The 25304-nt window shown below is 36.9% G+C and overlaps 1 pseudogene; it reads left to right on the forward strand.

Moving 5' to 3' along the window:
- Positions 1-201: 201 nt before the first annotated feature.
- LOC143404446 (proteasome subunit alpha type-5 pseudogene) overlaps positions 202-25304 on the forward strand; it is a 127586-nt pseudogene continuing 102483 nt past the window's right edge.

A 25304-nucleotide genomic window follows, 5' to 3' on the forward strand; every position in this document is an offset into this window, starting at 1 on the left:
TTTGAGACTATTATTTTTTAAATAAAAATTACAAACTGTTATTTATTCCACATTTATCAAAAATCAGCTTTGTGGCATTTGGGAGCAGAAGGGGGCCTTAGGTGCTGTGGTCGTGTGGTTAAGTTTGGTGCTGTTGGAGTTGTGTGTGTTCTCAGAATCCCCTCACAGCCACTGCCACCTCCCCTCATCCTCGCCAGGGATATGAGTACTTTTTCTCCTAAAGGAAGATTATTATTATTTCAAGTGGAATATGTCATTAAAGCTATCAAGCTTGGTTCTGCATCCCATTGGGATCCAGACATCAGAAGGTGTATGCCTAGTGTAAAGAAAAGAATTACTTCTCCATTCATGGAGCCTATCAGCATTGAGAAAACTGTAGATATTGATGCCCATATAGGTTAAACTATGAGTGGGCTAATTGCTTATTGATTTTAATCAACAAGGCCAGAGTGGAGACAGAGAACCATTGGTTTACCTACAATGAGACAATGATGGTGGAAAGTGTGACCCAGTTTGTGTCTAATCTGGCCCTACAGTTTGGAAAATAAGATGCAGACCCAGGTGCCATGTCTCATTCTTAAGAGTAGCACTGTTATTTGGAGATTATGAAGAAGGACTCCAGCTGTTTCATATGGACTCATCTGGAACTTTTGTATAATGTGGTGCTCAAGCAATTGGTTCTGCTTCAGAGGGTGCCCAGAGCTCCTTGCAAGAAGTTTACCACAAGTCTATGACAGGGAAAGAAACCATCATATGCCGCAGTCTGGCTGGGCACAAAATCACGAGCCACTCACAGCTTTGTAGATTCAAACAGCAATTCTTTATTCCCGAACTCACACGGGCCCTTTACAAACACGTTCTGGGGAAATCCATGTTCTCTGCCCAAATCTACACCTACACTGGGCTTCTGTCTCCCAAAAATACTGTCTGAATCCCGTGAGAACTCAAGGGGAACTCAGGCAGCAGGATACGCCCTATTCCCAGCAGGAATAACCTTCCTAAACCGGGAACGCCCTAAACACGGATCCGCCCTGGTCCTAGAGCAAGGTCACCTTACATGCAATGTCACTGCAAAATGTCCTATTTCCACGAGTCCTTCCACTAAGCAACATGGGGTACGCTGGCAAGGAAATTGTCATACCTACTTGGCTAATGGCTCCCAGCAATCATAATCCTCAAACAAGTAGTGAAGAAGAAGCTGAATGCTATCAGTATAGAGTTAGTCATAGTGCAGCCTGGCCAGAATTTGTACATGTTCTCCTATTCCTCAGAAAATCACCATTGTCTGTCCATTTTTTATTATGTCTGTATATAAAGTAAGTCTGAAATAAAGAAATACTTAAAACATAAAAAAAGTCAGCTTTGTGCCACATAGTGAATATAAGCTCCAGGACAATCTACACACCTGCAAAAGGCACTTTGGAAGGGTCCCTGCACTTGGCCAACTGCAGTGCCACATTCTACCTCACTAGAGATTATGAAAGACCACAGAAAATACAAACAGGGAGGTCTTTTTTGTTCTTGTTTTGCTTTGTTTCATCTTTCTTTCTCTCAAGTTTTTAATTAATATTCAAGAATTTATAGGATAAAGCCATCTCTTTTATAAGGCTCTTTGGACTGAAATCAAGATCTCCCAGAGAGGGACATAAAAATTCAACATCCAGAGAGTTCCTATGGAGGTGCCAACCAGGATAATACAAATTCTTTGAAAACCACAGAACTGCTTAGTTCTTTCAATTCCTCTATATTTTCTCCGTGTAGATAACACCAACGAGAGAGACATATTCTGCTAGTGATTGGCTGTCAAAATTAGACCTAAAGCCTGCTTACAGAGCTGGAGAATAGCCACTGAGTATTCCTTCACTGATACACAAGACCATTTTCTCATCTGGCTGAGCATTTTAATCACTGCCTTAGTACCTTGTATGGTGCTAGACATTGAATATGTGAAGCGCTTGAAGATGTAAAGGCATTATAAAATTAGATACAGATGAAAAATTATAGTAAAATAATTTGTATGTTTTATATGTTTCCTGTTATCAGTCAGCTCTGATGAATAACAGCAACCACTGAGTCTTATTGGCAAATAATAATAAATGTTTATTTCTCATGGTGTGAAGATTGGGTATGAAATGGGTTGATCTGGATTGGGATTAGCTTGGTGGCTTTCACCACAACTGTTCAACCCCATTATCCAGAGCAAATCACATAGCTAAGCCCAAGGATGAGTATAATACATTCTTCTCACTGAGCCCAAAGCAAGTCACAGAAGGCCAAGCCCCAGATCAGTGGGCTTAAGGGATCCATAAGACTGAGGGAAGGGAAGAATTGTATTTGAACAATAATATTGTGTGCAACACTTCCTTTTATCTGTTACTGCACCTTTACTGATTCAGCCCCAGTAAATCACAGCATTTGTTTTTTGACCAAGTATTGGATAAATCTTTCAACTCAATAAAACAATAATTAAATGAAAGATGACTGCCTATATAAATTTATTCCCTGTGAGGAAGAACCCTCTTTCTTTGAGCAAACAATTCCAAGTGGGAAATGAAGAAACAAATATTTCAATTATGTCATTGTTTAGATATGAAGTCATATTTTGAAGGCTTGGTCCCTAATACATCAGTGATCAGAGGTGGAGACTTTTAGGAGTGTTTGGATTATAAGGGCTCTGACCCCATCAATTGATTAATTCATTAAGGAGTCATATTTGATGATATTTGGGGGTGACCAAAACTGTAGATAGCAGGTCTAGTTGAAGGAAATATGTAACTGGGGCCTTGTATTTGTCTCGAGCCCTTTCCTAGAGCTTGCTCTTTCTCCCCACTCACTTTCTCTCTCCCCCTCTCAGCTTCCTGGCAGCCATGAGGTGAGCAACTCTGCTCTACCACACCGTCTGCCATGATGTTCTGTCTCTCTAGTCCCAAAGCAATGGAGCCAGTCCACCATGGACTAAAAACTTTGCAACCCTGAGTCAAAATAAATCTTTCCTCCTCTAAGTTGCTTTTTTGAGTATTTTGTCACAGATATAAAATGCTAACTAATGCAATTTATTTAGATTGAACACTCTCTTTAGTTTTCTCTGGAATTAGTTGCCTTTCCAGTAAAATGTTCCTATAAGACTATTTATTTATGCTGAGCACAGCGCCACATACCTGTAATCCCAGTGACTCAGGAATCTGAAGCAGGAGGATAATGCAAGTTCAAACCCAGCCTCAACAACTTAGTGAGGCCCTAAGCAACTCAGCGAGACCCTGTCTGTCTGTAATAAAATAAAAAAGGACTGGGGATGTGGCTCAGTGGTTAAGTGCCCCTGTGTTCAATCCCTTATTTAAAAAAAACAACCTATTTATTTGCACACTGGCAACATATATTTTTAAAAATAACTAATATATTCATTATATATTATATATATATATTCATTAACTTATCTAGAGAATAACAAGAATTTTTAAACAGCTTTATTGACATATAATTTAGATATCAAAACTTCACTCTCCTTTTCCCATATTAATTATGCAATGCAATGATTTTTAATAAATTTAAAATTAACTAGTAGATTTTGAAATATTCAGAACCCTAACCACATTCCCATTTTACAACATTTTCAACATCCTATAAAGATCCTTCATACCTAACTATAGCCAAAACACTTTTTCACTACCAAGCTTAGGCAACCACTAACCCCTATGTTATATCTAAAGATTTGCCTTTTATGATATTTTATATAAATAGAATCATAGAAAGTGAGGTCTTTTGCATCTGGCTTTATTTCACTTAGCATAATGTGGTTTTATTTGGGGTGTGGGGAGGGTATTGGGAATACCCAGGGGCACTTTACACTGACCTATATCCCTAGGCCCTTTTTGGATTTTTGGTTTGTGTTTGTGTTTTTGTATTTTTCCTTTCTGAGACAGGTTCTCACTGAGTTGCTGAAGCTGGCCTCAAACCTGCAATCTTCTTGCCTCAGCCTCCTGACCCTCTTGGATTACAGGTTTGAGTCACCATGCCCAACAGCATGTTCTTGAGGTTCATCCATGTTGTAGTATGCATCTATAATTTATATTTTTATTGCTGAATATTATTATTCCTATACATGGACATAACAATATTTTTGTCTAAAATTCTATTTTGCATGATATTTTTATAGCCACTAAGGCTTTTTTATGGTTTCAACTTGTATAATAAACACACACACACACACATGCACGCACAGATGTATATACATACAGATGTATACGCTTACTTTTAAAAATTAAACTGTATTTTTAGAGTTTTAGATTTACAAAAAAATTGTGAAATATAGTGTAGTTTCTGCATAGTTTGCCTCCTGTTTTTTCCTATTATTAATACTTTACATAGTATGTAATTTTTTTTAAATTAGTGAACCAATACTTTATGGTATTTTTATATCAATACATTATTAACTAAAGTCAATACTTTAAACAAATCTCATTTTTCCTCTAAAGTCCATTTTCTGTGCCAGGATCCCATCCAGAGTGCCACATAATACTTCCTCATTGCATCTGCTTAGATGATTCTCAACAGCAACATTTTCTCAGATTTCCCTTGCTTTTGATAATCTAACATATATATTGAGAAATGTTTAACCAGGTATTCTGCATAATGTCCTCTATGGTTGTTATGGTTTGGATGTGAGTTGTGCCCCCACAAAGCTTATGTTAGACAAAAGGAAGGTTCAGAGATGAAATTGTTAGATTATGAGAGCTGCACTCTAACAAGTGGATTAATTCTCTTCAAGGATTGATAATTTGAATGGATTACTGGGTGGTAATTAGGCACATGGGGCTTGGCTAGAGGAAGGAGGTCACTGGGGACATGCCTGGGGGGGTTATATTTTGTCTCTAGCTCCTCCTTGGCTGACTGAGCTAATAATATTTGTCAAGTTCTCTACTGCAAGTTACTCTTTTATTTCTCATTTCCATGCTATCTTTGAAAGAAATCACTATACTCTCTACCCACACTTAAAGCATGGGGAGTTATGCTCCTTCTCTTTTATGCTAGAGTGTCTGTATAAAGTATTTGGAATTCTTCTGCATGGAAAATTTGCCCTTTTCCCTTTATTATGTATCCAATTGTTTATTTATACTAGTATGGGCTTATGGATACTTATTTTATACTTTGCATTATGACCCAATAGTGCTATATTTGTTTTCTTGTTTGTTTTTGTTCAAATTGCTCCAGCTATTGGGGAATCTTTCCTTTCACTTCTGTGTCCCTTTGACAACAGCAGTGTCCATTTCACTTCTTTATCCTTGCCAACTTTGTGGCAAGGAAGGAATTGTTTGTTGAGACCTTCCTTATTGTCTGGCACTACAAGATTCTCCTAGTTCACTTTTCATATTTCCTACACCAATCCTAGTGTCAGCTATTTCATCAAGGAGCCCTGCTGCTTTTTAATTGAAAAATGATATCAGAAACCATGATCTGAGAAGGAGGTATGTTCACTGCACTGGAGTGTCGTGGCCTTCAGTCCTGCTGAGCTGGTAGAGAAAGGAAATGTATACATGCATACTAACCCATGCATATACACATTTTATATACAGACATCTGTATGAATAGTAAGCTAAACTTGAGTTAATTCTGAAATCTTCTACTCTAATCCATTACCACACAAGTCATTCTAGCCTCCACCTTGGTTTATCTATAAACTCCCTGTCCAATAGTTAGAAAAAAATGCCTCCTGTCATCTGACGTCCATTAACTTTCATTGTTCAATTCCACAAAATATATGTAGAGCAGAATCATAATTGTTAAGCTATATCCCCATAGGTAATAACTTTATAAACTAAAGACAGTACTTATGCACAGTTTATTTTTGTTGTTAGTTTTAAAGACATCACTTATTTCCAAAGTAACCTAAATCATCACCTTTTACCACTCCCTTCACTGGTGTTGCTTCATTCATTTGTAATACGTACAATTAGAATATTTTATCACATTTTGGATTCAATCCTGGAGTTCCCTCAACCTCCTAAATCATATATTTACATTTGCACAATTAATTCTCACTTTCTTGCTATAAAGTTTTGATAAATGCAGTGTCACGTATCCACAACTATATTACCATGCAAGATCATTGCAGCACCCTAAAATATTCCCTGTTCTTCACCTATTCAGCCTTTCTTCCTACTACCACTCCTACCAAATCATGGAAAACACTGATCTTTTTACTATTTTTGTCATTTTGCCTTTTCCAGACTGTCATATAATAAGATCAAAGAGTATGTAGTCTTTTTAGAGTAGCTTATTTCATTTAAAACTATACATTTGGCATTACCATGCTCTTATTTTCCATAGGTAACCTTCTATGGATGTACCACAGTTTATCCATTAACCTACTGAAGGAAACACTAAGGACTTCCAGTTTTTTTTGGTAATTACAAATAAAACTACTATAAACATTCATGTGCAGATTTTTGTATAGAGATAAGTTTTCCAATCAGGCAAAGACCTAGGAGAACAGTTGCTGGATCATATGGTAAAGATTTTGTTTAATTTTGTGAGAAACTTCCAAACTGTATTCCAAAGTATCTATACTATTTTGTATTCCCACCAACAATAAATGAGAGTTCCTGTAATATTTGTAGCAGCAATTGGTATTTTAGTCAGCTTTTTTGCCACTGTGATCAAAAGACCTAACAAGAACAATTTTAAAGGAGGACGTTTATTTGGGATTCATGGTTTCTGTGGTCTCGGTCCATAGATGGCCAACTCCTTTGCTCTGAGCCTGATGTGATGCAGAACAACATGGTGGATAGGTGCAGTGGGGAAAAGCAGCTCAGGACAAGACCACCAGAAACAAAGAGAGCTCTGCTCACTAGAAACAAAATATAAACCTCAGACACACTCCCAGTGATTTACTTCCTCCAGCAATACGTTACCTGCCTACAGTTACTACCCAGTGGATTAATGCATGATTAGGTTAAGGCTCTCATAATCCAATAATTTTTTCTTTAAGTTTCTTGCATTACCTCACACATGAGCTTTTGGGGGACATCACTTAGCTAAAACATAAAAACTGGTATTGTAAGGTTTAGTTTTGTCCATTCCGATACATGTATTTTATGCTTTTACTTTTTACTTCTTATGTATTCATTGAATCTTTTTTTTTTTTTTTTTTTTGGTACCAGGGATTGAACTCAGGGGCACTTGACCACTGAGACACATCCCCAGCCCCATTTTGAAATTTATTGAGAGACAGGGTCTCACTGAATTGCTTAGAGCCTCACTTTTGCTGAGGCTGGCTTTGAACTTAAAATCCTCCTGCCTCAGCTTCCCAAGCCGCTAGGTTACAGGCTTCATTGAATCTTATTTGAATTTATTTCTGCAATTTTGCCACTTTTATCTATAATAATCTCTTGATTTTTATTTCTATGTTCCTCCTTTACTACTTTTATGATATTAATATTTTCTAGTTCAACATTCAAACTCTTTTACTGAATGCTATTATTGACTGATTATTTGTACCCTCTCCCCACAGATTCATGCACTGAGGTCCTAACTCCCATTGTGATGATATTAGTGAAGGTGGGAGTCTCTGTGATGGGACAGTGTTCTTATAAGAAGAGAAAGAGTGATCAGAGCTCACTTTCTTACTTTCTACTATGTAAGGACACAATGCAAAGGTGGGCATTTATAAACCAGGAGAAGGACCTTCAGATTTGGTCAGGAACCAAATCTGCCAGCTCCTTAATCTTGGACCTCCTAGCTTCTAAAACTGCAATAAATAAATGGTTTTTGCTTAAACTACCCAATCTATAGTATTTTATTAGTCAAACTAATACAGATGTCTTTTACTATATATATTTTAGGTTTTATCAGCCATTATTTCTTAAATTTTTTTTCTTTCCCTTTCTCTTCTTTACTCTGAGACACTTATGTTTGGTTATTTGGTAGTGTTATTCAGGTCTCTGAGACTGTCCTCATATTTTTTCTTAGTCTGTAATTTCTTATAATTCTTGGTCTATCATCAATATCATTCATCCATTATTTTTTGAAGTTGTTTTTTTGTTTGTTTGTTTTTTCTTTGGCAGTGCTGGGGATTAAAACCAAGGTCTCACATGTGTAAAGAAAACATTCTACCACTGACTTTTCATTCATTCACTGTATTTTGCTAGCTGACCTCTGCTGTAATGAATTTTTCACTTCAAAAATTATGCTTCTCAACTTCAGAATTTGAGGTTTAAAATAATCATTATCTCTTTACATTCTCTATTTGGTAAGTCACTAGTGTTACATTTTCCTTTAGTTCTCAAATATTATTTCCTTTATCTAAACATATTTATAGTAATTGCTTTGAAGACTTGCTTTGCTAAGACCAATGACTGGCCCCTCAGAGACAGTTTCAGTTGATGTTTTTCCCTGTATATAGCCACATTTTTCTGTTTTTATTGTATGGAGATTTTTTAAATTGGACATTTGAGATAATATATCATAGCAGCTCTGGAGTCTTATCCCCTCCAGGGATAGTATAGTTGATTTGTTTATTTAAAGACTTCCTAGGTGAATTTTATAGTCTGTCTCTCCACTTGTATACAACACAGATGCTCTACTCAGGTTTTTTCTTGTTTTGGTTCATTTTGTTTTTAAGCCTGTTTGCCTAGCATAATGGTTGATAAAAGATTGATTTGACATTGTGCATAAACATCTTCGGCTTTCACTGTTTGCCAACAAATCTGTATGGATTTAAGGAATGCAATCAAAATTTGGGAAGTCTGTGAGTCTCTCCTGGTTCACACCTTCTGCATATTCAAGGCTTCACACTCATAATAACCAGAGGCTTCCAAATCATCAGGGCCATCTTAACACTTCTGAAGGCCCACAATCACTATCTTAGTCTCTAGATTTCACTTCTAATTCGAATTTTATGGCTGGTCAATCAATCTGTTGATTGCCCAAGCAATATTAGGACCTCAGGCTATCCACAATATCACCCTTCTTAAATTATTTGCTATTATTCCTGGATTTTTCAAAACTCTCATTTTTGACAATGCCCCTAAGTATGTGTGCTGCACTCCAAAGTGAATCAGCACCTTCTGGTGAGGAGCCTGACTGCCAGTCCTCACAGCTTGCCCTGCTCTGGTAAGTCATTGGACAGCACAGCTGGGGTGGGGAAAGGGAGGAACCCCAGGATATAATGCCATGCTATTCTTAATACATTCTTACTGATAGTCCTGCTATTCCTACTGAAATTTACCTTTTCAAGTAGATGAATGTCTTTGGTTGATTTCTAAAATCCTGAAGTGGCCATGTATGGTTTTCTATTTGCTTTTGAAACATAGGATTTGCCTCTGCACTCCTACTTCAGAAATCCCACCTCAAAGTCAAACTTTTGCTTCAGAGAAGAGTTCATTGTAACATTTGCTTATGACATATAAAAAAGAGAAATAAATATAAGACTTATTGAAAAATTAAAATTGGGCAATATCTCATTTTTTAAAATAAATGGATTTAATAACAGAAAGACAAAGCTACATACAGATCCAATGCAATTCTGGTTCAAATGTCAATGGATTTCTTTTTTTTTTTTTTTTTTAAGGGACAAGGTCTCGCTAAATTGTCCAAGCTGGCCTCAAACTCACAATCCTTTTTCCTCTTTCCCTGATAGCTGGTATTATAGGTGTGTACAACTACTTTGAGCTTCATTGGAATTCTTGATAGAATTCAATTAAACAGTGTGGATCTTGGCAATGTGATAAGACAATGGTATGGTATGGAAAGCCCACAGATTGTGGTAGGTGGAATTCTAAGAATGATCCCCAAGGATCCTGGTCCTTCTTCAATACACTCCCCTTTGATTGGGAGTGGAATATGATAAAATAATATACTTCATCTGGTTATGCTATATTTTATGGAAAAGGGGAGATTATCTGGGTAGTTCTAACTTGATCACATAAGCTCTTTAAAAGCAAAGAATGTTTTCTGGCTGGGGAAAGAGGAAGGAATTGGAGACACCCTGTGTAGAGGGACTGGCATGCCACTGATGGCTCTGGAGATGATGGAGTCCATGCCAAGGAATGGGGATGGTCCTGAGTTGCTGAGAATGTCCCCAGGTTCACAGCCAACAACAGACTTCAGTCTATAGCTTCAAGGAATTGAATTCTGCCAAAAACCTGAGTGAGCTGGAAAGCAAGATGATTCCCCAAACCTCCAGATAAGAGCACTGGCCAGCCAACATCTTGATTTTGGCTTTGTGAGAAATTTATGAGATCCCAGCTAAGCCTGGTCTGCAGAAATGAGAGGTAACAAATGGATGTTGGTTTAAAATCCTAAATCTTTGGTAACTTGTTATACAGCAATAGAAAAGTGATCCACAGTCCTATAGTTAAATAGCTACTTTCTGTATGACAGAATGGAATCTGCAGATGGTTGGTAAAGGAGGGACTATTTGATTAGTAATTCTGGGACAAATGATTATACACAGGGAAAAAAAGGTTGGATCTACCTCAAAATATGACAGTAAAATAGAAACTTTTAAATATTTATGACATATTAGAAAAACTTCATGAACTGGGGGAAAGGAAGAATTCTTTAGTCAAAAATGTAAAATACAGTAAAGGATTGAAAATTCAACTACATAAAAAATTAAACATTCTGCTCATCAAAGATCAGCATTTAAAAAAGAGCAATAAAGGAATAAAAACACAACAAGGGAGAATATTAGTAGTCTATGGCATCTCAAGAGTCAGAAGCATGTTTGAAGCAGAAGTTACCATATGTTGAATGACAGTGAGAGATGGAGCAGGAGGAAGATATCAAAGTGTGTACTGGATCTGAAGACACAAAGAACATTTGTTACCCTTCCAAGCACATTGTTAATGGAGTAGGTGGAAATCCAGGCTAGTGCATGGGCAGCTGGGTCTCTTGTTCCTCACCTTTCCAGATAATGCCACATCTTCCACAGTGTCCCTAATGTCCTGTCACTTGATTAGTATTATCTCTCCTAAAATGTGTAAGCATTGGCAGTACATTTCTACTTTGCTTTTATTCTATAACAGAACAAATAGAAATGTGATCTGCTTCACTGTGACCTTGACAATTCTACCATTTTTCTGACATTTCTCTCTATATATGAATGAGAATGAGTGAAACCATAATAAAATTGTGGCAATTCCTATAGTTGAAATCGTTTTTAGGAAACTGAGCTTTCTGGAGGATCAAAGAATGGCAGTTTGAGGTGTGGACAGCCAGTGCCAAATCCCTCAACCTCATATATGCGTTTTGGGTACCAAAGATAGCCTGAAAGAATCTTCACTCCCTCCCTTCTTCCTCTCGTTGTCTCTTCCAAGACTGATCTAATTGGTTATTTTGGCCCCACTACTTCTTCAATAAAAAATTGATGGTTTAACCATTAGGTATCCCCAAAAAAACTCATGTGTGAGTCACTGCAAGAATAATCAGAGGTGAAATGATTGGGTTATGAGAACCTTAACCCAATCAGTGAATTAATACCCTGACAGCGATTAATTGAGTGATAACTATTGGCAGGTAGGGTGTGACTGAAGGAGGTAGGACCCTGGGGGAATGTCTTTAGGATAAAGATTTGAGCTGAACTTCGTGTCTCTCTCTCTGCTCCCCTCTTTCTGTCTCTGCTTCCTGATATCATGTTCCCAGCTACTTTCTCCACCAGGCTCTTTCCACCATGAGGCTCTGCCTCACCTTGAGTCCTGCGGAATGGAGCCAGCCTTCTATTTGAAAACTCTAAAATTTTGAACCCCAAAATAAACTTTTCCTCCTTAAAATTGTTCTTGACAGGTATTTTGGTCACAAAAGTTAAAAATATGACTAAAACAAGAAGTCAAGCAAAAGAGGCGCAGGGGACAAAAGCAGAGGTCTGACCTGTGCTCCCCCACAGGGGGCTCTACCTCATCCGATGAAATCTTGAAAATATTCTCCTTCTTCAACATTATCCTCCTCTAGCAAAAATAGCTCCTAAACTGTATAAGCTCTGAGTGTGCAAAAGGATTTCAAATTTTTCCTAACGAAGATTATAATTAAAATATTTAAATGGGTTTTTAATTTTCTTTCTGGGCCATGCTATTTCCTAGCCCTCTTCAGGAGCTCCTATTGTTCAGTCTTGACAGAATTCTCTGTTAGAAATTATAGCCTGCTGCCTTTCAGCATCTTCATTAAAATGCAATGCTGCCAGATATATCTGCATGCATATGAATGAAGCATCTATAGAATAATTAAGTCATGAATAACACATTGCTGAGCATGGCTTTTCCTGAATAGGAAGAGAATGTTATTTATGAACCCAGAGATTTCATATTATATTAAAAAATAATTGGCAATACCAAGTATTATTTGAGGGCTCATTAATTTAAATTATAATCATTCCGTTATAAACTCCATTTTTTTTAATAAAATGGCAATTTACATTGGAAAATGAATGCGAATTTATATGTGATTTTTCTTCATTTTACTCAAAAGCTTTTGGCAAAGGAAGTTGCATAATTTGAGACTCTTCTTTTAGATCTATTGTAAACAAAAAGCCATTAGCATTACTGCAACCAACAGGCCTCGGTTCAAACTTATAGTGACATATCAAGGGAAAAACAGGCTTCTTGGGATAATATATAATATATGTTGTTGTTTTTTCCTGGTATCTGACTCACAGCTCCTTATAACTTTTTATTTTCTGATTGACTAGAGCAATAAGAGTATCTTTTGTTAAGATACTTGACCTTTCTGTTTACTTGTTTATTTTTGAGGGTATAAAAAGGTTCAAAAATTAGATTCACAATTAAAAACTAAAATACTAAAAAAACCAGAGAAACCCACTTGATCTATAGTTGTTGGTCATTCACATAACTCCAGAACAGATTCCAGAACAATAAAAGTCCTTTTGTTACTTATAACAATCCCTTTAAGCCACACAAGTTTATGTTTATGAGATGGTCTTTGGAAAGTCCCTAGAGAACTTCATATTGGGTGATTGGTTGCCTGCAGAACCAACCAGGAAATTGGAGGACTGGAACTTACAACTCCACAACCTAGGGAGGGGAGACCAGCTAACAGTTAAGTTGATTCATCAGTGGCCAACTTAATCAATCCATCATGCCTCTATAATGAAGCCTCCATGCAAATTTAAAATAAACTGAGTTTAGGAGTTTCCAGGCTAGTGAACAAGAACCCAACTGAATTCTAGGAAGCTTTTACACCCAAGACAGAAGGATGCCCCTGCACTTGGACCCCTTCCAGATTTTTCTTCAACTGGCTGTTGTTTTATGTACTTAAAATAGGCTTTGTAAAATGTGGACAAATGTAAGTAAAATGTTTCCCTGAATTCCATGAGCTGATCTGGCAAGATGGTCAGACCCAAGGAAGGGGATGGTTATAAGAACCCCAACTTATAGCCAGTCTTAGAAGTTCCAGAGGCCCAGACTTGGAATTGTCATGGAGGAGGTTCTAAAGAGGGAGACATCAACTCAGGATGATGGAATCCTTGAAAAACACTGCAGAAAAGAATTTCAAAATGCATCAGATAGAGGCACAATCAGAGATTTATTAGAAAAACGAGGAGTTTGCACTGAAAGAGAATGTGGGCTATCTTTAGATTGACATGCACTTTTGAAGTCTTAGACTCTTCTTTTAAAAGAAATTAGCTGAGAGGTAAGCTTGAAAATGTGTGTGAGGATAACATCAGTATGGCAATCACAAAATGGTTTATAGTAGTCTGGCTGGACTCAGGATCTCTCAGGATCTGTAATCAATATCTCCTTTATCTGATCAATAGATAACATTAGTAAAGTGACCTATATATAGGTTTTGTATCTCCCTTTGCTCAATCTATTCTAAAAATACATGTTTTAACACTGCACAGGAAAATTTTCCAAAGTGGGTGAATCTGCAGTTAAGATTGTGAGTGAAGACTTATAGATATCCCAGAAATTTGGGAGTTACAAGTCTGGGAGGGATATCAGCTTTGGGAGTGAAGGTGTGAGTAACTATAGCAAAGGCTTCCAGGTTAAATTATAATCTCATTTTCCTTCCTTTTGTCTCCTTTCTACCTAATTTTTATTTTATTCACTCCTATCTCAGAACTGACATCTGGAGTGAAGGCAGTTTTGTGGGACTGAGCTCACCACTGTGCAACCTGCTGCTACCTCCAGGTAGACAGTGTCAGATGAAATTCAGTTAGAGGACATCAGGCTGGTGTCCACTGCAGAACTGCTTGCTTTCTTTGTGGGACTGTGGTCACAGAAGCATTCTGTGTTGTGAGAATATAATAGGAGGGGGAAAGCAGTTTTTTTCTACTCACTATTCTAAAATGGTTCTTAGACTCTTAAGGAATATTATAGAAGGAAAAGCTGAGCTTTTCTGAGCCTACTCCTCCCCCCCAGGCACTGTGTCAAGAAGGGATCTTTTGCTAAAGCCCCAGTTTAGCAATGACAACCTTCTAAATGTGTTCTAAAGTTAAACTCTATTACAGTTTCAGCACTGCTTAATATTTAGCTCTGTGCCTCCTGAGATCTGAAGCCATGGAGTACTGTTTGTTAGGGTGGTAGAGGCAGAAAAAGGAGGAGCAAGTGAAATGACGGAGGGGAAATTTGGAGACAGAAAGGGACATAACTTAAGGCTAAAAGGAAAGTATAAGAATGTCTCTTCCTCCTTGGCCTCACCAAGATCCCTTAGTTGTTCCTCTTTCTAGGTCCTAGTTCTTTGGGATTCATTTTTTTAAATGGATAAATTGTGTTTTATTTGTATGTTAGAATACTGTGCAGGAAAATAAAAGAACAAAGTACTAGTGCTACAAACTTTATGACCTCATTTATACTGAGTTCAAGAACAGTTGAAAGTAACTTATAATGATAGAAATAAAATGGCAATGATCTCTGTGGAGGTGTACACTGACTGAGAAGAAGCACTGGGGAGAATTCTGAGGTTCTAGCAATATGCTCCCTGTTGGTTACATGGGTATAAACATGTGCAAAACTTTTCATACATGTTAGGCATATCACTGTATGAATGCTACGTTTCAATTGAAATATCTTTTACAATTTTTTTAGATAAATTGCCCAGGAATGCAATTGCTGAGTTCTATGTAAATAATGTGTATAGTTCTTTAAAAATCCACCATACTTTTTTCCAGAATGGGTATGTTATTTTCCCAATAGATGTTCTCAACAGCATTATATGATTGGCTAACTTCTCTTCACACTGAGCTTTTTTCTTCTTTTTCAATTACTCATGTTACAAAGTCCCTGAGCAAGAGGCTAACCCCAAGTGTCAATGGAGCAAAGGATCTGGCCTGGCCATGAAGAGAACCTACTTGAGGTCTTGTGCATCCCTTTCCTCCTTTCCACTTTCCATTTTCTCTTGCAGGATCCCTAGTTTCAGCTCTCTTCTCATTTCATCAGGATCACAGCAGTTTCCCTTGTGGGGTTCCTGCCTATAATCTCTCAGCTCTGTATCCAGTGTTCTACCCTGCCTTTCGTTTGTCACAAATCCCATTCAAGTGAAGAACGCTCCCAAGATCATCTCTGACTATGTCATTTCTCTGATAAAAATTCAGTGGTAACTTCTGATCCCCTTCTGGGTACAATGCAAACCACTCAGCATGGTTCAAACAGCTGTGCAGAACCTGGAACCCGAACGCATCTCTGGCTTCCTCTGGCAGCCCCTGCATGGTCTCCTCCCTCCAGTCTGATCTCACTGGTCTCTGAGTTCATCATGTTTCATGTCCTTTCACATGCAGTCTGTCTACCTGTTCCTCCTCTATCATGCAGCTCAGAGGCATGCCTGTCCTGCAGATGTTCCCTGACCGTCCTTACACACTTTGCTTTTGATGTGCCCCTCTGAAAACACTTTCTTATACTGCAGGACAGCAGTTCATTTGCTTTTCTGTTTTCCCCACTAGGGTAAAGACTTCCTGAAAGTAGGAAAGTGTTTGACTTTATGTTCCTGGACTTGCCCCAGTGTGCAGCAATCAAAATTCCTTTAATGGAAGGTGAACAATACATAGAATGAGCTAGACTGAGGTAGGCAGTCAAATTCTGCCTCAGATGGCAGTAAGTAAAAGCATTAGCCCTTGGAGAAAAAAAGGCTTGGGTCTGAATTTTGAGTCTGCTATTTACTGAGCGATGGTAAATAACCCCATTGCTCTAAGCCTCTGTTTTCTAATATGATATATATATATACACACACACACACACACACACACACACATACATACATATATATAAACATATATATATAATATTTTTCTCTCCAGGTTGAACACCCTCAATCCAAAATCATAAACTTTATTAAACACCAAGTGGAAAATTCCATTACATGAAAGATTTTTTGTGGATAATATTATTAAAATTTTATATAAAAGTACCTTTGATCTATGCATACAAGGTGTATATGAAACAAATAAATGTTATGTTTAAACTTGGATCCTATCTCCAGGAATTCTCATTATGTGTATATAAATATTCCCATATACAAAAAAAATCAGAAATTCAAAACACTGCTAATCCCAAGCATTTCAGATAAGGAATATTCAAGTTATTTGTATTTTATAGATTTATTCTGAAAATTAAGTGAGAGAACATAGTGTTTAGTAGGAGGCCTGACATATGGCATGCAATCAATAATGGTAAATCTCAGTAATAATTACTATTTTTGTTACTATTAAAACAGCCAGTAAAATGTCCATATTTGTGGGAGCACAATTCACAATAGCCAAATTATGGAATCAACCTAGGTGTCCATCATTGGATGAATGGATAAAGTAATGGAGTAATGGATACATAATGGAGTTTTAACCAACCATAAAAAATGAAATTATACCATTTGCAGGAAAATTAATAAAACCTGAGACCATTATGTTAAGTGAAAAAAAAGCCAAACTCAGAGGATCAAGGTCATATTTTTCTCTCATACATAGAAGTTAGAGACCCAGAATAGCTAAAGCAATCCTTAGCAGGAAGAGTGAAGCAGGTGGCATCACTATACCAAGTCTTTAACTCTACTACAAAGCAATAGTAACAAAAACAGCATGGTATTGGCACCAAAACAGACTGGTAGACCAATGGTACTGAATAGAGGACACAGATGCTAACCCTCAACATTACAATGATCTTTTATAAATTAGACAAAGATGCCAAAAAAATGCATTGGAGAAAAGATAGCATCTTCAACAAATGGTGCTGAGAAAACTGGAAATCCATATGTAACAAAATGAAATTAAACCCCTATCTCTCACCATGCACAAAACTCAACTCAAAGTGGATCAAGAACCTAGGAATTAAGTGTTTAATAGAGGAAAAAGTAGGCTCTAATCTTCATCTTGTGGGATTAGGCTCCAACTACTTTAATAAGACTCCTATAGTGCAAGAATCAATAAATGGGGTGGAATCAAACTAAAAACTTTCTTCTCAGCAAAAGAAACAATCTGTGAAGTGAACAGAGGGCCTACATCCTAGGAGTAAATTTTTACCCCTCACACATGAGATAGAGCACTAATCTCTAGGGTATATAAAGAACTCAAAAAGCTAAGCACCAAAAAAACAAATAACCCAATCAACAAATGGGCCAAGGATCTGAACAGACACTTCTCAGAAGAGGATATACAATCAATCAACAAATATATGAAAAAATGTTCATCATCTAGCAATTAGAGAAATGCAAATCAAAACTACTCTAAGAGATATCTAACTTTATCATCTCACTCCAGTCAGAATGGCAGCTACTATGCATACAAACAACAATAAGTGTCAGCGAGGATGTGGGGGAAAAGATACACTCATACATTGCTGGTGGGACTGCAAATTGGTGCAGCCAATATGGAAAAGCAATATGAAGATTCCTTGGAAAACTGGGATTGGAACCACCATTTGACCCACCTATCCTTCTCCTCAGTCTATATTAAAAGGAAAAAGAGAATAAAATCATGGCATTTGCAGGTAAATGGATGGCATTGGAGAAGATAATGCTAAGTGAAGTCAGCCAATCCAAAAAAAACAAATACCAAATGTTTTCTCTAATATAAGGAAGCTGGCTCATAGTGGGGTAGGGAGGGGGAGCATGGGAGAAATAGATGAATTCTAGATAGACAGAGGGGTGGGAGGGAAAGTGAGGGGGCAGGGGATTATCAAGGATGGTTGAATGTGATAGACATCATTATCCAAAGTACATGTTTGAAGACACGAATTGGTGTCAACATATTTTATATACAACCAGAGATATGAAAAATTGTGCTGTATACGTATAATAAGAATTGTAATGCATTCTGCTGTCATTCATTTTTTAAATAAATAAATAAATAGAGATTACTCATATTTAGTAAAAATACTGACATGTTTTTAAAAATAAAAACAAATAGCAAAGTTTAAAAAAGAAGTTAGAGAAAAAAAGGGAAAAGAAAGGTGATAGGGTCAGGGGGAAATCTCATGAAAATTAAAGATATCAATAGAGAAGAGGAAAAGGATGAGCAGACAAGAGAATCAGAGGGAGGGGGAAATACTGGGGAATTATATTGGCCAAATTATACTGTTATAAAACAAATCCCACCATTATATACAACAATAAAATATATAAAAAATAAATTTGTAAAAACTGAAAAAGATCATTTGGGGTTGGAATGAAATATTTACCTTATTTTTAATGCTTATTGTATGATAAAATAAATTACTTGATTTCAATGTAATCCATAATGAAACCTTATAAGCAAAATAGACTAAGTAGACCTGCAGACCAACCTTACCTGCTCCTCTATCTAGTTCCTGTTTTGCAGGGAAGAGGATCCTCTAACTTTATTTTATTAAATCTCTTCCTTTCGGTTCCACATTCATCTAGCATATGTTTACAAAGCCAATGCACTGAATGAGGCAAGACAGTCTTGAGAGATAGAAGATGTCCTAACCTCATCTGAAAGCCTGGCTTCACTGGCATTGACCCACAGGGTGACCGTAGGAAGTCACACTTGTGTGGATATCTCTTATTTCCTCATCTATATAATTAGAGATATGAACTACCTGATCTCTAAGCTTCCTCACATCACCAAAATTACAAAGAGAATCTTGGGCCCTATTCTGCAAAGGAAAAAAGAACTTTAATTGTGATGGGCCCAAGTTACAAAACTATAAATGTTCTTATTCTGCTTTGTTTATAAAATAAAAGGCAAGTAAAGAAATTGAATATGTAAGAAGCACAATTTTCTTTATCCCAGCTGAAGAGTATTACTTTTACTTGGCTTATTCTCACACAAGCCTTGCCCTAGTGATGTTGCAAACTATTACTAGATTTCCTGTAATGGAATTCCAGAATGTAGGAGTTACAGGAACAACAAAAGCTGGCAGAGTGGTTATCTACAGAACAAAGAGAACCACAAACTCACAGGCAGATAGGTACAAAAGAAAAGAGGGAGCAAGAAGCAGCTGAAAAAAAGAGAAAGGACAGAGGTAGCATGGCATGAATTAGGGGGAAAGTTATTGATCACTTGGGAGACAATGGAAGATTTTAATGAGTTGTCATGAGCTATACTCTCTAGTCCCCTCTCTGTCCTTTAAGATAGACAACTAAAAGAGTGAAATTCAGGACTATGTGTCCCTGAATGCAGTATTTCCTGAGGGACTGGACCAAATGGGTCAAATCATCAGCTAACGAGGAGACAGAGAGAGGAACCTATGGTACATGAATACGTTTCTGCTCTGAATATATGTTTAATTTTCAGGGTAAAGGGAATGGATGAACTATGATTTGAGGTGATTAAGAGCACTGAAAAAAGAAAATTTTTATATTTCCTTGACAAGGGAAATGGGGAAATGATAAACTTCACTACAGTAAGATGGTCAAACCTAATGAAATCCACTTGAAAAGCATAAATGATAGAAGTAAAGAAAGTATTTTAGTCATATAGGTAGGAAATCATTCCACAAGCATTTAGGATTGTTCATTACCTTTTTTTCTTTTTTACAAACTAATGTTTAGTTCATACATATGAAGGTATAGCTTGCTTTCTACTTAATATGGCTAATACTTTAATTGAATTCTTTTTTTTTTTTTAGTACTACAGATTGAACCCAGGGATGTTCTTTTTTGTATTTTATTTTTAATTTTTTTACTTGCTTAAATATTTTTTTGAGACAGGGACTCATTTAGATGCCGAGGCTGGCCTTGAATTTGTAAGCCTCCTGCCTCAGCCTCCCAAGTAGCTTCAATTACAGGTATGCACCATTATACCTGACTGAACTTGCATTTTAGAAAGATTATTCTGGTTTCAGAATGGAGCCTGAATGAACAGAAGCAAGACAAAGGAATCTAGCTATGAAGTTGAGCAATAATTCAGATGAGGAACATGGGAATCTGAAACAAACAGTAAGACTTGGGTTTGAGCCCCAGATTCACACGCTTCCCTAAATCTTGATTTTATAGACTAGAAATGTGGATGAGCTTTGTTGAAAGGTTTGTAAAAGGATCAAGCTTGCAAAGCATTCAGCATAGTTACTGGAATAAGAGAAAAATGGCAACCTGGAAGTAATGAGCAAATATGTACGGGTTAAATTGTGAGGTTGCCTAGGCACCAAGTACCAAGCAAAGAAGCAGCAGGCCAAGGTCGTCTGTGTTGACTGTGGATCTCTGCCTTCCTAAATGCTTCTCTACAGAAGATAAAGCACACACCATGAAATGAGGGCACTGCCACTACCAACACACTATTTGTTTCTTGGCAACTCTGTCACGGCACATTTTTGGAATAAGCATCCAGAAAAGCATAAATGAAGGTGGCCAGTCACCTCCTTGATGAAACCCATACCTCCCCATGTGACTTGATGAAACTATGATTTTTCTCAGCTGCTCAGATGAGGTAAAAAATGAGATCTTCCTTTTTATGCTATTTTGATTTTGAGGTTTAATTAGTGTTGTTTCTGGGGAATTCATTGCTTTAATTAATGATGTGCCCTGAATCTCTAAAGCGAAGAATGCCATTGCAAACATGAATATGTAATGAGTACAATTTTCTTTATCCCAGTTCAGGAGCATGGGTTTTGCTTGGCTCTTACCTCTCTGTATAAGGACAAGAAACTGAGGTACTAAAAGGAGCAAGGCTGACAAGGTTTTATTTGTGTATCTGTTTTTATAACTCAAGTGTTCTTTTATTTTACTTAAAAGCTGGGTCCATTAACAAGGAAACCAAAGAGGAAAACTAATCAGCTTGCTTGGGTACATTTTTAGACCTTCTCTTAACTACTTATAAATCAATAATAAAAGTTCTAAGTCAGGATTTCTCAATCTCAGCACATTTGTGGCAAGGTAATTCTTTGTTGTGGGAGGCCTATTCTGTGCTTTGTAGGATATTGAGCACTATCTCTGACCTCCACCCACACTAGTAACATATCCCTTTCCTGAAATCCAAAATATTTCCGGACATTGACAAATGTTCCCTGGAGACAAAACTGGCCCCAATTGAGAGCCACTGGTCTAAATTAGACTTACTTTGCAGAGATGTCAAGACAAAGTGTATTAATCAATAATAAAAGTGTTTATTAAGGACTTGCAAAATATTATGCTTGGTAATACAGAAATACTGAATGTATTATGCAATAGTTGGAAGGACCTTGAACCAGAACTCTAGATTCATATCTGCTACTTTCTAGCAGACCTGGAGCAACTCATTTTCCGGTTCTGAGTTTCCTCATCTTGGTAAGGAACAAGTTTGAGAAATGTTGGGCAAGCAGATATCTGTTTTTGCAACTGGATGAGTAGAGTACAAGTGATATGTTGATCAAAGACTGTATGCCTGAAATGGTTAGTAGTTACACAAGGGCACCAGAACTTAAGATGATCTTGAAAAGCCACATCTAAGCAATAGCATTTGCATATAGATAAAGTTATGCTTTTGAACTCAGACATACATTCCATAGCACAAACACCAGGCTAGGGAGACATTGATGAAAGGCCATAATATGGATAAGTATATCAAGAATCTTAATAAGGCAATTGAGATGCTTAGTCTTAATTTCCAAACTTAAGTAAAATAAATCCTGTGTCCTATCAATGAAGATAATGTCCCTAACCTAACGTTGTGTTCAAAAGGAAACCAGGGATATTCAGTTTGAATCACAGCTTTGTAAGGGAGACACATAATAAATACACCAGAAGTCTTTCCAAGAAAACAACAAAAACAGTTTACATACCTCAAATTCATTCACTCAACAAATATTTAATGGATGCCTACTATTTAATATCTGAAAAGGTGACAGCAGGGTAATTAGCAGAGTCAGATAATCTCTGCCTTCCTTGAACTTAAATTGCACTGGAAGTGGGTAGTCAACATATAAGAATTGCTAATAGAAAAGATAGAATATTAAGTAGAAATTTGGATAAAGAAATAAAAATGAATCAGGATATCTATATTGAATATTTACAGGAAAAAAAAAATTAGAAGATGGAAATTGAATAAAGACCTAAGGAAAAGAATAAGCAGGCAAAGGGCAAATTAATAAGTGCAAAGAAACAAATTAAGAGTTGGCTGATGCCTTCAAGGAGTAGAAAGGAGGCCCATGTGAGTAGTGAACAGGGAGTTGGATAGAAGATGAGGGAGAATTCAAGTCATATAAAGCTTCAAAGATCCTATTAAGAGAACTTACTCTGACTGAGATGGGAAATCATTTGATGGTTTGAACAAAGGAGTGATGGATTGAATAAATTTTTTATCTTAACAGATTACTTTCCTGTGTTGAGCATAAACCAAATGGCAGTATAGACATGAATAGGGAGAACAATTAGGAGGTGCCTTGATGCACTGAGTGGCTTGGATGAGGGTGCAAAAGGGAAACATAATGGCTGGATTTGCATGTAAGGAAAAGAAAGACTTTTGGTTAAATCTAATGTAAAGATGGAAAGCCATGAACCAATATGGAGAAGATGGAGGGATTTTCAATAGAGAAGTTGAGTGATATAAAACAACGGAAAAAAATAGCTATGAAGGAAAAACTTGGACCATTCACAAAAGCTTCAAGCCTCAAATAAAAAGTAAAAGTTATAAGTATGATTACAATTTAATTTTGCATAATAAGTAGCACTAATGGAGTGGGTGATCACGTGAGACTGTGACATGGTAATACAAGCTTTAATTCATCCTTGCTATGAACTAGCCCCTTCAAACGCTTTGTAATCATTTTTTCATTTAATCCTTAATCAATCCAATTTTACAGATGAGTGAATCATGGTTTGTAAATAATTAAGGTATGCAAAGGCTGATCAAGGTCTAAATTGTCAATACTGTTAACTCTGAGATAATGTTATTTTATTGTTTTACTATTGCATTGAATAGCAAGTAATGGCACACACCTGTAATTCCAGCTAACTAAGAAGCTGAGGGAGGAGAATTGTAACTCAAGACTTAGTCTCAAAATAAAAATAAAAAGGGCTAGGGATGTATCTCAGTGGTAGAGTGCAGTTGAGTTCAACTTCCAGTACCACATACATACATACATACACACACACACAGGTGCGGGGGAGTAGTAAGTGGTATGCATTAGAACAAGCTGAGAACATTAGTTTCTTTAGTGTCCTGGTGACAGCTATTTTTCTCTAGGGAGCATGCTAAAGTGGATGGGTTTCAGCACCTCACATGATGTGCTTAGCTTCTAGGTTTTACAACAGTGAATTTTCCCTTTATTACTTTTTCATTTGGGAAGAAACCACATTATTTAGATTTCAATACTAGGTTCTAGATTCAAAATCTCTGGTTGTGTCATTGTTCCCTATCCCAATTTCTATATTTTTGTTCTTGCTTTGCCAGCCTGCCTGTTTGAAGCTTCAGTACAGCAGTTCTGGCCATGGTCTACCATAAAAAGCAAAGCTGGGAGCCTGGTCTTGGCAACTATCCTACCCTATCTGCCCAGGAAAGCATGCAAGAAGAGACTCATGCCATTCAGAAAGATGTGGCCAAGAAGATCACATCAAACTTGTCTTGAACGAGGTGATTAATAAAGCAACTCCTTAGACATAAGACTACCTGTCTATCAAACTGCTGGGTTGGTGAACTATGATAAAATATAGGAAAGAACTGTGGAAGTGTTACTCTTATGTATTTCTGCAGACAGAAATTCAAATTCAACTACTTTTCCTCCATTGGGATTACTGGAAAACTTATGTTACAGCTTTATTAAAGTGTTTGCTATTATACACATAAACATAAACATGGGGGTCTTTGCACATACTGTCTCTCTTCCCAGATTACCTTCTCTTGACCTATTTTTATTTGGATAGCTGTTATTTCAAGATTTGATAGAGGGACCATCTTCTCTGTAAAGCCTCCAGAACTCCCCTCTTCTATGCAGTCAGCTTGTATCTTTCCTTTATCTAATCTGAGTTAATTCCTTGGACCTGCTTTGGAATAGTACTTATCTGATTGTCTCGTGTGTGTGTGTGTGTGTGTGTGTGTGTGTGTGTGTGTGTGTGTGTGTGTTACATATGTAGTTTCTGTACCAGTGTAACTACCCTTACTTGGATTGCTGATGATTTTTTTCTATGACCGTGCTATTATTAACTGTTTGTGTTTAATTTTTTTAAGTAAATTGAGAAGAAGCTAGGTCTGGCTACCACACTCAGGATGAATTGTAAAGGGTGGGGAATGCACTCAAGGTTCTTGAATAGTCCACATGTAAGGTTCAGAAGACTTGAGTTAGGCTGAGAATGGGAAAAATGGAGAACAGAAATTATGTGGAGAAAGAAGTAAGATATTAATCTGAGTGCAAACAAAATGCCCTTTAAATGAATGAATATTTGTGGTAATGCACCTACATAAGCATTAAGTGAAACCCATTCTAGTACAGCACATCAAAAAAAGCTAAGAAAAATATATTTTAAAGCAATAATTTTTTATGGTGCTGGGGATGTCAAGAATCTTAGGCAAGCACTCTACCATTGAGCTACATCCTGATCACTGAAAAAAAAATCAAAAAGCTTTCTAAGATGTAACTGAGCTGATGGGAAGGAATGGACTTACTCAAAGATGGTACAAATGTAAGTTTGTACTAGACTCACCCTTTTCCTTGAAGGTACTTGCTGTTTCTTTGTGACCTAAAATCTAGGTGCCAAGGGCCACTGATAGTGAACAGACAAAACCAAAGCTAAACTAGAATGGGAAGTTGGATCAAAGTTGAATAAAATCCCCAGAACAACAACAACAACAATTGAAAGAAAGAAAAAATTGGCAGATAGAATAAATAGCAAAAGGGATGGTTTACAGTAGATATTAGAATAATAAGCCCCAAAATACTGAAAAAGTATATCTAATATGTTTTAAGAGACAAGAGTATTGGACAATATGACAAAGG

Source organism: Callospermophilus lateralis, chromosome 7 (genome assembly GCF_048772815.1).
Source record: "Callospermophilus lateralis isolate mCalLat2 chromosome 7, mCalLat2.hap1, whole genome shotgun sequence".
Classification (NCBI taxonomy): Eukaryota; Metazoa; Chordata; class Mammalia; order Rodentia; family Sciuridae; genus Callospermophilus; species Callospermophilus lateralis.